At 56.0% G+C, this 14522-nt stretch overlaps 1 pseudogene; it reads left to right on the top strand.

The window, feature by feature from the left end:
- Window positions 1-3983: 3983 nt before the first annotated feature.
- On the top strand, window positions 3984-13520 carry LOC103242774 (TBC1 domain family member 3B-like; annotated as a pseudogene).
- The last annotated feature ends 1002 nt before the right edge of the window (window positions 13521-14522 follow it).

Here is a 14522-nt window from a genome sequence, read left to right as displayed (position 1 = left end):
CCTACGAATGACACCAGGATGGTCACCCAAGCAACAAGAAGGGCAAGGAGCCCAGTTTCCTGGCCAGGGCACCACAAGGCCCTGGAGAGGTGTGGGTAGGAGAGCAGATCCAACCTCCTTTTGAGCTAGCAGCCACCACCCCAGGAAGCAGCAGATGGGGGTGCACAGGCAGAGTCTCCGGTGCTGTAGAGCAGGGCCAGCAGATCTGTACTCAGCCTCAGCCCCAGGGAGCTACAAGACAGGCTGAGACCCTGATAGGTTTGGATCTGTGTCCCTACCCAAAATTCATCCCTCCTGTGTCAAGGGAGGAACCTGGGGGAGGGGATTGGATCTGGAGACAGTTTCCCCCGTGCTGCTCCCCTGAGAGTGAGGGAGTCCTCAGGAGAGGTGATGGTTTCAAAGTGTGGCACTTCCTCGTTCTCCACTCAATCCCTCCTGCCGCCTTGTGAAGAAGGTGCCTGCTTCCCGTTCGCCTTCTGCCATAATTGTAAGTTCCCTGAACTGCGAGTCAATTAAACCCCTTTCCTTTATAAACTACTCAGTCTCAAGTATTTCTTTTCTTTTTTTTTTTTAACACAGTTTCAATCTTGTCACCGAGGCTGGAGTGCAATGGCACCTTCTAGGCTCACTGCAACCTCTTCCACCCAGGTTCAAGGGATTCTCCTGCCTCAGCATCCCGAAGTAGGTGGAATGACTGGCGGCGCCACCATGCCCAGCTAACTTTTTTTGCATTTTTAGTTGAGACGGGGTTTGACCATGTTGGCCAGGCTGGTCTTGAACTCCTGACCTCAGGTGATCCACTCGCCTTGGCCTCCCAAAGTACTGAGATTACAGGTGTGAACCACCACGCCCGGCCTCAAGTATTTCTTTACAGCAGTGTGAAAACAAACTAAAACCCCTTCCCTGAGGTGCCTTCTGCTTAGGCAACCAGCTGCCCCATGCTCCTCCTCTGCCCCCTGGTCTTTCTGTTCCCCTGATGAGGGCCAAGTGATAAACAGGGCCAGCCCCAGCCCCATCCTACTGCAGCCCATGTGGCCGCTGGAGAGGCCGCGCTCCTTTCCTCACCCCAAGGGGCCCTGATATGCTCTTTGGATCCTGGAGGAAACTGACCCCCTATTCTCACACTGGTGCCACTTCTTCCAAGACCTCAAAGCTGGACAACGTGAGCCGGTCTTTTTAAATGTCTCCACTTGCTAGGGCTGTCACTGGGATAGCACTAGAGGGTGGTGCCAATGGATGAATGGATGGATGGATGGATGGACAGTAGTCCAGGGATGATGTCCCTGTCTGTACTGAACTGGGCCCTTCCTCCAATGAGCAGCCTTCCTGAGTGAGTTTATACAATTGTCCCTTGGTATCTATGGAGGATTAGTTCTAGGGTCCCGGGGATGCCAAAATCCATGGATGCTCAAGTCCCTGATATAACATGGCCTAGTATTTACATAAAAGCTATGCACATCCTCCAGTAGACATTAGACCATTACTAGATCATTTATGATACGTAATACAATGCAGATGCTACATAAATGGTTGTGATACTGTATTCTTTAGGGAATGATGACAAGAACAAAGTCTGCACATGTTCAGTAGAGACATAACCATGCAATTTATTTTCTGAATATTTTCCATCTGCTGTTGCTGAATCCACAGATGCAGAGCTTGCGGTTATGATGGCCAAGTGTGCTTTGAGAGTAGGGTGGATGAGGTTGCTAATGAGTACAGGGGAGCAGGTGTCGATCAGAGGTCCCTGCATTGAGGTATCTGGACGCCCTATCTTGGGACTTGAGACTCCCTCTGAGTGGCACAGGCAGACTCAGCCCAGGTCAAAGTTCACCCCTTGAAGCTTCATTTTATCCCAAGCTCTTTCTGGACCCTGGAATTTGGCATCCCCTAGGCACTGCCAGGAAGGACACATGAACCAGATTTTAGATAACATGTCTGGAATAGAGTGAGGCCCTACTGTGTGCCTGGCACTTTCCCCACAGGATCCTCTATCTAGAACATTCAAGGGTCATGGTGAGAAATACCCAGTTAAAATATCAGAAATTAAAGAAAAATATACCATTAGAGACACGAAAATACCATTAAGTAATAGTAGTAGCATTTGTATTCTGAGATTCAACAGTAGTGGTCACTTCCCTCCATCCTTATGTGTATCCCACACCACCCTGGGCGAGGAGGGCTGAGGTTAGGGAACACCCGTGGATGCTCTGATACTGGTCCTGGGCCTCGGGGGTGACAGTGATGAGGAACTGGGTGCACACATGAATGGGGCAGCCAGGCCTGGCCAGAGAAGGCACACACACATGCACAGATGTGTTTACCTATGTACAGGTGTGCACGCATGCACACAAACACATTGCAGGCAGGCATGTGGCTGCCTAAGGCAGCAGAGGACCCTGACTCTGGGCCCTGCTGACCCGGGCAAGGCCCCACTGTGATGCATGCCATGACCTCAGAATGTCACTGGTGCTTAGCACCAATCCGCTCTCAGGCCTGCCTCTGTGTTCTATGGCAGTTACACATGCACAGTGGTATCAGCTACACACGCACATTGGTATCTGGGACCAGTTTTGTGGACTCAAAGGTTTTCTACCTGAGAGGCATAACGCAGGCCAACTGATTCATCAGAATCAGGTGAGTGCGACCTGCTCTCTTCCCTCCAGGCTGACTTGGGGACAGTGGCTATGCCGTGGGTGGTGTTGGCCTCTGGGCAGCTACCGAGGAGGGTCATCCCTGAGCACTCACCGGTCGCCCGTTCTACACTGCCAGTGTAGACGATTGGCTCTTTCGTCCTCATGGTGGCTTCATAGAGTGAGTGCTGTTCCCTAGTGTACCCATTCGACAGGTGAGACGTCTGGGGTCAGAGAGGCGGTTACCGGCCTGGGAATCCAGACAGGACCCTGGGTTTTGCTCTCAGCCCTGCCGTACGCTGTGCTGGAATTCAGGCCTGAACCCTGTGACCTCCCTGCCCTAGATCCCAAGTCTTCCCAGGTTTCCCATCCCGATGGGCCAGAGCCTGGCCCTGGCAGAGCCACTGGGATAGATCCACTGTGGGTCGGGGAAATAGGAGGGTCCTGAGAACACATCTGTGCCCTAAGCTGGCTCCTGATGGTGGCTGTGGGCCTCACTGAACACACATGGTCCCTTGTCCTGGGGAACCTTCTGTCCTTGGGTAGCTGTGGAAAATGAAGGAGCCCTGGAGGGCTGGCTGGGGGGAGACTATCTTCTCTTCTGTTCAAAGGCGTGCGGGCACTGGGGTTCTCTCCACATATTTCTTGCTCTGTCTGGTCCTTTCGAGGCCTCTCCCTCCTTTTGCCCCAAGTGTTCCCAGGAAGGACAGTCCATCCAGGTGTTCTCTGGGACCAAGGACCCACTGTCCTTCCTCAGCGACCTGGGAAAATGAAGCCCCTCCTGTAGGGACAGCTCAGAATGTTGGAGTCCAGTCCCTCCCCGAGTGAAGGTTTCCCCTAGTACAATAGATCATTTTCATCCCCCAAACCGAACACCCTCCTGCTCAACTGGCATTATTCCTAAAGTGGCTTCACTGTTCAGACTCAACGGCCACGGGAGCCAAAGTGATGAGTGGAGTAGAACAGAGCAGTCAGGAGAGATCTTGTTCCCTGTAGGAAACTGGACATCTCTGTGGTCCCTGAGCATCTCAGGAGGCCGATTGTACAGAGACCTCTGGTCGCTGACCTCAGTCTCCCTCCACATCCCTGGAATAGCCCATCATGGGCCCTTCACCCTTGGCAGGTGGACACTATTCAACCTGCTGGGGCAGGTGTGTCCCCATTTCATGGCAATTGGGGACGACGGGATTCTCTGTCCAGGTCCCACTGTCCTCAAGTCCTTGGGATGATGCCCACCCCTGCTTGGGACTGGGGACTCCAGAGACTCATGCAGGTGTGGGACACTAGGTCTGGCACCTTTTTACCCGGGGGCGGTGGTGGAATGGGGGTTACACGGCCAGCCAGCATCTGGGAGCCTGGCGGGAACGGTTCAGGTGTTCTCCGAAGCTCTCAAGTACAATGTAACTTTTAGATGATTTTGTCTCACAGGATGGTAATCGTAGAGGATGCAGATAGTTTGCGGGCACAAGAGCGAGAGAATATCATCATGAACTATGAGAAGGTACAGGTTGGTCTGCTCCTTGGAGGGAGGCCTCTTCCAGTGCGCCCTGGTCAAAGGGTCCTGGGCTCCCTAGGAGCACAGGGTGGGCACGGGTGGCCACTACCCCCAGGCCCTTGCACCCTTTACCTTGGACCCCTCACCAAGCCTCCCTCTGGGTTACAGGGACACCGAGTTGGGCTGCTAGAGGACATGGGGCCTGAGCCTGTTGGAATCTACAACAACATTGATCGCTTTGGGATTGTGCAGTGAGTCCTCTGTGCTCCCCTCACCCCTGAAGCACCTGTCTTAGCTCAGGGATGGCTTTGCTTTCAGAAAGGCCTTTCTGAGGCAGGACTGCCTCACCGGGTCAGGCCAACCTCCTTTCCAGGGTCAGAACTCCTCCCTGGCTCCCCTGCAGGTCCAGCCTGAGGTTGCTGTTAGGCCAGAGGTGCGGGGCCCATCTAGGGAGTGGGTGGGAATGGATACTGGGCTAGGTCAGGCCCCTGGGCTCTCAGCAGTTCTGTCCCCAAGTCAGCACAAGAGGAGCTGGGCAGCCTGAGGGTCTGGCCATGTCTACTTGGAAACAATCCCAGTGAGATACAAGGGTTGTGGCTACAGGGTGAGGGGACGCCTGGCCCAGCCTCAGGGCTGTTATCCAGCAGGTCTCTGAGGGCCCACCTGCCCCTGTCCTCCCTCATTTCCCTAGAGATACAGCCCTCACTGTCCCCATGGGGAAGGGGGAAAGGCGTGGGAACGTTGGGAGCTGTGGCCCTAGGAGAATGGGGGAGGAGATGAGCAGGGCCCCGTTCTGGATATTTCATGGTGAGGCCAGGGAGGCAGCAGGGCTTGTGGCTAGAGACCCTGGGTCTGGTGCTGGGAAAGGACCTGGGGCCATGTAGGACGAGCCCAGCCAGGAGTCCATCCCTTAGGGTTCATAAGATGGAGAGACAGAGGATCCCGGGGGAGGTAGGGTGGTAGCTGATGAGCGGCACCACTTCTGAAACGCAGGGTGTGTGGGTCAGGTGCAGGGAGAGGCAGGTGGATGCTGGGAGTCAGAACCTGCAAGGGCCTTGGGGCTGTCAAGTGGGATGGGCCCCTGGTGCACCAGGAGTACACCGGGCAGGTCTCAGGGCAGGCTCCCTTGACCCTGGTGGTGTGATGTGGTCACTCCCTGAGGGACTCCTGTCAGGGCCCAGTCACCCACTCTGGGCGGCCTCCATCCCATCTCAGGCCTTACTTTCCTCAGCTCCAACAGAAAGCACCACCTCCAGTCCAGGACGGGCGGCCCCATTGTGCAGCCTGACCGCCCCCCACGCCTGGGGCCCCAGTAACCCCAGCCAGGCTGGCCCCGCACTCCTTCTTCTCCCAGGTCCTGCCCCTCCTGGGAGTCAGCCCCACAGGAAGGCCCTTGTCCTCCCTTCCCTGTGTCTTTTCCTGGACTGAGCCCTGAGCTAGATAGGGATATAGCCTGTCCTTCCTGGGGGTTGGGTCCCAGTCTCAGGGAGCTCCAGGCCCTGTGCCGGTCCTCAGTTCTGCCTGGGTTGTCTTACAGTGAGACAGAGTTGCCTCCTGCCACTGATCAGGAAGCGAAGGTAAGAGCCTGATGCATGGGGAGGGGGCAGAACCAGGGATGTGGGGACTGGGCAGGTGGTCGATGAGGCAGAGGAGGCAGCTGGCCTGGGCGGTGGTGGGTGAGGGCAACACGATGTCCCTGGGAGGGGCAGCAGTCCCTGCTGGATCTGACCCCAGGTTGCTGTAACTTTGGCAGCTTGATAAGATTCCAAAGTGAGAACCACAGTGGTGGCTTGGGGGTGGCTGCCCGCCTGTGTCAGGACCCCACCTAGGGGTTGGGACCTGACCTAAGACTGGTGTGTCTGTGGCCTGAGGATGGCACCTCCCGGGGTCCCAAAGCCAGCTCACTGGCGCTCATTTGCTCAAAGGCTCTCAACCCTTAGGGCCTGCCCTTCCCTGGCTCCCTCCAGCTGGGTCCACCAGGGTTCCAGAGCCCAAGACGCAGCATCCACGGGCGGCTCTGGGAAGCCTGGCAGCTCCCCTAACGCCAACATTCCTCATTTGACTGCAAATGCGGCGGGAGATAACACGCAAGAGCAAGTGGATGGAAATGCTGGGACAATGGGAGACATATAAGAACAGTAAAAAGGTAATGTGTGGAGGGAGAGGCCCCGGGAACCACTCTCTACAGAGACAGGAGACGGCTGTGACCTGGCACCGTCAGCCTCTCAGAGGGCGGGTGGCACACTGTCCTCACCCAGAGGACTGAAGGCCTGGTCGGTGGTTTACCTGCCTATTCGGGCAATCGTCACCTTGCTGGGAGGGAATCTGAATCTAGGGCTGGGACCACCCGGAGCTCAAGGCTAGGGATGCCCTGGTGACCCAAAGGAAGGAAAATGTTCAGATCAGAGTTCCGACTCTGAGCGTCCATCCACTCTTTCAATCCTGGGAAGGGAGACTGTGTCCCAGCTTAATGTCACCTCTAATGAGGAATCATGGGGCCAAAACCAACCATTTCCAGAATCCTCGGGCTCTGGTCCTCACTGGGGTCGCCCCGTGGCCTGTGACACCAGGTTGTTTTCTGCCCACAGCTGATAGATCGAGTATATAAGGGCATTCCCATGAACATCCGGGGCCAAGTGTGGTCAGTCCTGCTGAACATACAGGAAGTCAAGTCGAAAAACCCCAGAACATACAAGGTACGTTCAGCCAGAGCACAACAAACAGGACAGGCCGTGTCAGGGGCCCAGGTCTCCAGCTGGAGGGAGCATCAAGCCAGGCTGGGGGGTGGGTGGGATGGTCAGATGCACATCCTGGGCACGGACGGTGACATAGTTACCACAGACAAACTCGGCTCCGGTGACCCTCCCCGGCTTCAGTAACAAGCCAAAAAGCAGCTTTATGCACAAGGAAACCTTCCTGCTTTCCTTCCTTCCCGGAGTGCTGACTGTGGGCTGACTGCCATTTGGGGCTGGGAGTCTTCCATCCGTTCTGAGGCTGCTTCCTCCTCTTGGCCCTGCCCTACAGGTCATGAAAGAGAAGGGCAAGAGGTCATCTGAACACATCCACCAGATTGATGTGGACGTGAGCAGGACATTAAGGACTCACATCTTCTTCAGGGATCGATACGGAACCAAGTAAGCCTATGGGAGCCACAGGGTCTCAGCAGAGATGGAGTGAATGAAAGGGATGGGGGCTTCCCCGGAGAAGAGGCCAGGGTCACCTAGGAGGGATGACACAGCTGCCAAGACCTCCCCTGACCCAGGGAGCAGTCGGCACCATGAACTGAGCACCTGGTTCCAAGCCCTGGGCCAGACTGGAACATGTGGGGCCAGAACCCAAGAGGATCCTGAGGAGACAGAAGGCAGCAAACAAAATCATGCACAATGGTGAAAGGTGCTCTCCCTGACCCACGGGGACCCATGGTAGGACTCACGGGAGGGTGGCAGGATGGAGGGCCCATGAGCCTCTCCAGGCAACACTGACATTACCAAATGCTGGGGCAATTAGGGGTCCTGGAAACTGTCATCCTGCTCTGCTGGGAACATGACATGGCACAGCCACTTTGGCAGCCAGTTGGGCAGTGACTCACAAAGCTCAATGCACTTCAACCACGTGTCCCCAAAGTATCACAATTATTAAACCCACTGATTTGAAAACTGATGTCCACATGAAACCTGCATGCCACATCCACTGCTTGATTCATCGTCACTCACACAAGGAGCCTTCGGGGAGAGTCTTCAACATGGGTAAGGGGAGAGCAAGACTGGTCCTCCCTTCAAACAGAAGACACAGTGAGAAAAGGGAATGAGCCAGTGATGCCCACACGAAGGTGGGTGGATCCTAGATGCATTTTGCTGAGGGAAAGAAGCCAGTCCCAATAAGCTACCATGTAGGATTCCCATTCCTGGGCCATTCTGGAAAAGGCCAAACCATAGGGACTGAGAAGCAGTCTGGGTGGCCGGGGGCTGAGGGATCAGGGAGAAGCCGGGTGCATAGGGGCCACCCTGGAGACTTGGAGGATGAAGGAGTCGCTTCAGGAGGGGCTGGAGCAGTCGCCAGGAGACTCTGCCCATTGGTTTAGAACCGTGGAGGAACTGTACACCCAAAGGCTGAACTGGCGTGTGTGCAAACTGAAAATAAATAAAGAAAATCATTCAGAGTGAAAAGGAGCAGGCAAGTCACTGTACAACTGGGCTATCTGCATGTCACAGATGTGGATTTTACTGAAACATTTCCTCAAAGTCAAAGGCCCTGAAGAGCTCACTGCTTCTCTGGTGAATCATCTGAACCTAAAGTGGGATTTCTTGTTAGGCTTTGTAGACAAAGTGAAACTTACGACATCTGTACAAAACAAAAGCCTCATTTCTCTGTTTCCTAGGCAGCGGGAACTATTCTACATCCTCCTGGCATATTCGGAGTATAACCCGGTGAGTATTCCCGGCAGTGATGTTCCCGGGCAGTATTTCCCTGTTCACAGGAGTGGGTGTCTGGTCGGGGTGTCGCTGCTTCTTTTAAAGTTAGTATTTGTGACCCACCAGGATACAGGAGGTAGAACTCCAGCTCACTGCTGGCATAAACCTCCAAGCAAGGGGGTGGTCTCAAGGGGTCAAGCTGAGACACAAAGGAGTTGGGGCCTGGACTCCTGGTGTCACCTGGGTCTGACCACCACTTCTCAGCACAAGAAATGACGCCCTCCTCCTGGGGCTGCCCCAAAGCCCAGGAGCTTGGCAGGGTCGCATGCGGGATGGTGCCATCAGGAGACAGTTTCGACAAGGTGCTGAAGTGCCTGATGGACTTGGCTCTTGTCATGAAATGAATTTGCACTCTGAGAAAGCCTCTTCTTCAGAGGAAGCCTCCCCAGTCACCTCTGCCCTCTCCAATGACATGAGTCCTCCCAGGTGACCTCAGTCCTCCCAGGTGATGTCCTTTCACGGTGACTCTGGCTCTTGCAGGAGGTGGGCTACTGCAGGGACCTGAGCCCCATCACGGCCTTGTTCCTCCTGTATCTGCCTGAGGAGGATGCATTCTAGGCACTGGTGCAGCTGCTGGCCAGGGAAAGGCACTCCCTGCAGGGTAGGTGAACAGGTGCCCAAGGGACCTCATGCAGTCAGACCCAGGGACGACCACCCTGGCCAGATGATCTCAGCTTTCAGCCAAGGCACCTTCCTTGGTCAGCTCCTTGGGAATCTTTAGGATGTCTCTGCTGAGGGTCCCACAGGAGTCCGCGGCTGACCCCAAAGCCCAAGTCAGACACCTTTCATCCCTGTCAGCGGAGGGCATCTCATCCTCCCCGTGGCCACCCTCTGTGTCCTGCTGCCACGCCCTCCAGATCTGATTGTGTAGCTGACTCTCCAATCCCTGAGAGTCCTGCTGCCCTTGGTGCCCATGAATGGGCCGACCAAGCCCAGGTGGCAGCATCTCCCCAACCCGTGTACCCTGGCCTGACCTCACTTCCAGGAGATGAACAAGAGCCCAGCACCCACCCTGCTCTGGCTGCCATGTGGTGGCCTCAAGTCATGCTTGCCCTTTTTGCACCCTCGTCCAGGAGGCGTCCAGGGGAACCTCCAGCCAGGCTCCAGAGGATGTTCCTGCCCCACGTCCCCAGGGCAAAGGCTGCATGGTGGGTCACCAGATGGGAGGGTGAAAGGCCTTGAGGTTTGGGGGCCTCTCCAGCCGCCCATCTCTTCCTGCTGATGGCTCCACATCTTGGGGGAAGGCTCTGATTTCTTGATGGGCTGGGGGCTTCTCAGGATTCCACAGCCCAAATGGCGGGACAGTCCAGGGCCTCCAAGACCATCAGGAGCATGTGGTACCCACGTCACAACACAAGACCAGGTGGCATCTGGTGAGTTTATGGTGTCTGGTGAGCAAGCTTGGGCTCTTCCCCAGAGACTCTGCCTCCCGTGGCGCTGGAGGAAAGGGACTGGAGCCCCTGGTGGGGCTGGTGACTGGATGAGTCCAGCCAGGGCCTGACCTGGGATGTCGGGTTCTCCATGGGCTGGGAGTTGGATTCCTTTCCTGCCCTGGAGGAGACAGAGGTACAGGGATGGGGGCCCAGCTCCCGCAGAGCAGGGCAAAGGGCAGTGTGTCCACCGGGAGTGTGGGAAGGGGCCGGTGTTGTGGGGAGCCCTGGACACCGCCCAGTGTTCTGCACTAGGGGAAGGGTCTTCAGAGGCCCTGCAAGAGGGAAGTTTTCAGGGCAGCCCAGGGGGCCCTGAGTACCTCTGTTCCTCCCATCAGGACAAGGAAGGTCTATACACACAGGATTCCTCCTTAGGCTGGCTTCTCCAGATGTTGAATGACGGGGTAAGAAGGCACAGGGAGACCCTCCTTTCCCTGCAGTGCCCTGCTTCCCCAGCCTGGGGGTCTGGCTCACCCACAGCCCACAGGGGGGGCCTCACAGGACACCCAAACCAAATCCTCTGTCCAAGAGGGGTCATCCCAGGGCAATGACTGGGGCTCAGGACCAGCCTTATAGGCAGACTGGGCCAAGAACTGACTTGGGAGGGATCAGGGAAGCTTCAAGCCCTGGGCAAGCCCCTCTCTCCAGGAGCCACACTCCCAGTCCAATGAGTGCTCCCCATGAGGAGCTGCAAGACCTTGTCTGACCCAGCGTTCTGGAGGGCTCAGGAAACCCTCATGGGGAAGGTTACTGACTCTGGGGACTGAAGCCCCAGTGGGCTCAGTTCGAGCGACCAGCCCCAGCCTGGAAGGGCTACAGTCTCCCACACCTGCTAACCCCACAGATCTCTCTTAGGCTCATTCTGCGCCTGTGGGACGTGTATTTGCTGGAAGGAGAACAGGTGTTGATGCCGATGACAAGCATTGCCTTGAAAGTTCAGAGTAAGTCTACATGTGCCCAGTGGGGCCTGGGGAGCCCTGGGGTCAGACGCTGACTTACCCGAGGGCAGCTTCCTCACACTGTCCTCATGATCCTCTGTTCTGGCCCAGAGGGAGGTCTGGCCAGGTGGGCTGGGCAAGGCACAGTGACACCGAGCGCATCCCCCACATGACCCAGATGAATGTTGTGAGCACTTCCCTACCCACTTCCCCCAGCCACAGTCTCCTGTGCACATCCGAACCCCTGGGGTGGCCACAAAAGATTCCCGCATCGCCTAGTGGGAGACTGAAGTGGCCACGGGGTATCAGCTGTGCCCCCTCCCAGGGAACTCTCCTGACCTGATGTCCACCCTGTCCCTAGAGCGCCTCATGAAGACATCCAGGTCTGGCCTGTGGGCACGGTTTCGGAACCTGTTCTTCCATACCTGGCAGTTGGATGATGACTCTGTGCTCAAGCATCTTAGGGCCTCTACGAAGAAACTAAGAAGGAAGCAAGGGGACCTGCCACCCCCAGGTGGGCTCCAGTGCCATGTCCCCTCCCATGTCACCCTCTGGGGCAGTCAATAGTGGGGGAGTGCCCGAGACTCGCAACCCTACTACCTGGGCCTTCCTCTTCACCTTTTCTTCCTCCTCTTCCTCCTGGACTCTAAGAAAGTACAGGAGGCCCACCGGTCCTCACGGCAGGCGCTCAGTGTGTGTGTACTGGATGTGTTGTGCCTGCAGGAGGGCGACGTGGGCAAGACCCTCCAACAAGCCCCCTCCCACATTCCACGGTGTCTCTGTCTCCCCATCACAAGGCCATCAAGGGCACTAAAGAAGCCAGACCCATTTGTGGGAAACCCCGCCCCTCCCTGCAAGCACCCACAGCCTCAGAGAGCAGCAGAGGCCCCTCACTCCTGCACGCTCCTCCAAGGTTTCCAGGACAACCAGCCTTGAGCCAGGGAGACAAGGGAATCGGGTGTCCCTGACCCCAGAGCATTTAGGGAGAGGGCACAGGCAGCACCCCAGGCGAGAGCCAGAGCCAAGAATTCAGCCAGATGTGGGAACGGTCAGTCCTGGCATGGACTGGGCAGCCCAGGAAGGCAGAGGGTGACCCACATCCAGGTCCAATCACCCACTGTGGAGATGGGTCCCCATGTGAGGTGACAAGGGGCTGGGTGACATCCAAGTCCCCTCCCACCTGAGTTCTCAATGGGGGCTGTATCCCTGGCCCAACAGCCCTGGGACGGGGGTGTGCGGTAGGAATCCCCCAGCCAGTCCGAACCCTGGGGGCAGTCCTAGGAGCTACCTGTCATGCCCTGACAGCTTCTGCATGCCAGGTGGCACACACTCCTCCCTCTGGGATCAGCAGACTACAGGCATGTCCTCAGTGTCAGACCACGGGGACCACATAGAGACCCTGAGGACTCCAGAGACCCAGGCAGGTGGGGCCCAGCCCGGAAAGGCCTGCATGGGCTCACTGGAGATGCTGATCACGTCTGTTTTCCTTTCAGCCAAACCCGAGTAAGGGTCCTCCGCACCCAGTCCTGTGCTGGCTTCACATGGCAGGAAGACCCTCTGCAAGGGGGACAGGCAGGCCCCTCCAGGCCCACCAGCCTGGTTCCAGCGGCCCATTTGGTTAGTTTCCCCACCATGGGCACCTCTTTCTTCCACATCTTGTCCTGGTGGGGCTGTCCGGGAAGACACCTACCCTGTGGGCACTCAGGGTGTGCCCAGCCTGGCCCCGGCTCAGGGAACACCTCAGGGTTCCTGGAGATTCCTGGAGTGGAACTCGATGCCCCGGCTCCCGATGGACCTGGATGTAGGGGGCCCTTGGTTCCCCCATTATGATTTCGAACAGAGCTGCTGGGTCCATGTCCCTTCTGAATGTGTCCTGGACAGCCCTGGGACTGTGGGACAGGGCCAGCTCCAGAAGCCCGCGGGGACCCTGACACCAGGCCCTGCCCAGGCCCATCAGGACTGAGGGAGGCAAGGAGATATCCCACTACAACAGGGCACCCCGTCTACGGACAAGAGACTTGCACCCAATTTCTACAATGGCACCGTATCCCAGGAAGACCAGCTGGCCACCTGCTGGCAGGCGGAACACCCTGCGGAGGGGGTGAGATTGGCTTTCGCTGCACTGAGCCACAATGTGGACATGGACTTCCAGCCCTGCACTGCACCCAGCACTGATTCCAACCAGGACAGCTCCTTAACAGCTAGGGACGAGCAGCAGCGCGCTCCCACCTCAGGGCCTTGCCTCTGCCACCTCTACTTGGAAAATTCTCATTTCCCTCCAGGGTTCTAGAAGCATCTGGGGCAGGGCTCATGGCTGGATAACTTCCCGAGACTTAACAACCCAAGCAAACTTCACGTCCTCGTTTTATTTTTTGTTAAACTTATGAAAATTTATTAAGAAAGTGTGCAGCTTGAAAGACATTCACAGATGGAACACACTAGCCCCCAGATCACAAAGTCAACCATGTCCAGCCCCTCCCAGCACCCCCAGCCGTGTGACCAGCTTTCTGAATTCTGATGACACCGTGTGCCAGCCTTTGTATTTTCAACTCATGGATGATTAACCCACTTCATGTTTTAAAATAAATGTTTTCTGTTGAAATTATTTTAGATATAAAAGATTGAAAAGGCACTACAGTGGCCTCCTACACCTTCCATCCAACTGCCCCTAATAATGACGTTTTGCAGTTCCATGGCACATAACAAATTTAGACTGGGTGTGGTGGCTCACACCTGTAATCCCAGCAATTTGAGAGGTCGAGGCAGGATGTTCAGGTTCACTTGAGTCTAGAAGTCTGGGACCAGCCTGGGAAACACAGGTGGACTCTGTCTCTAGAGAAAAGTCAAAGAAATTAGCCTGGCATGGTGGCGTGTGCCTATGGTCCCACTTAGGAGGCTGAGGCAGGATTGCTGGAGCCCATGAGTTCCAGAAAGCAGTGAGCCATGACTGCACCACTGCACTCCAGCCTGGGTGACCGAGTAAGACTTCCCCTCTTAAAAAAATTAGCAATTTAATGTGGGTACAGTCCTATTAACTAAATAATAATGTGAACTATTATCTAAGGTTATTAAGGCTGGAATTATCCCATTTTTGCCTAACTTCTCATACCTGTCCCAAGATCCCACTTCGGACTCACCCTCTGCCTTCACCTCATGTCTCCTCAGCTTCCTCCAGATGGTCCAGCAAACACACACCTGGGCTGAATGGTAGAGCTGATTGCTCATACACAAGGGTAGACCTGTGGGCAGGGGTTTTCAAACTTATACAGCAAATGAGTTTTCCATGGTGTTCTGGAGATCACCCTTTGAGAAACACTTTGACAGTGAATCCAGGCCCCAGTATCCATCAGTTGCTCTAGTGAATTTTGTGGAAGCTCAGTGAACACCTGCTCTGCAGGGTGCATGTGAAAGGGGTGAGGATGAGTAAGCTGCAGATAAAGAAGACAGGACACAGGGGGTCTGTCGAAGCTCTATCCCCTGCCTTCAGCACTGATGGATCAAATCCAACTCTTAGGGAATGGTGGCCACATGCTGGGCCAGCTCCAGGCTCTGAG

This window comes from Chlorocebus sabaeus, chromosome 16 (assembly GCF_047675955.1).
Source record: "Chlorocebus sabaeus isolate Y175 chromosome 16, mChlSab1.0.hap1, whole genome shotgun sequence".
Classification (NCBI taxonomy): Eukaryota; Metazoa; Chordata; class Mammalia; order Primates; family Cercopithecidae; genus Chlorocebus; species Chlorocebus sabaeus.
This window is presented reverse-complemented; position numbering and strand designations above follow the sequence as displayed.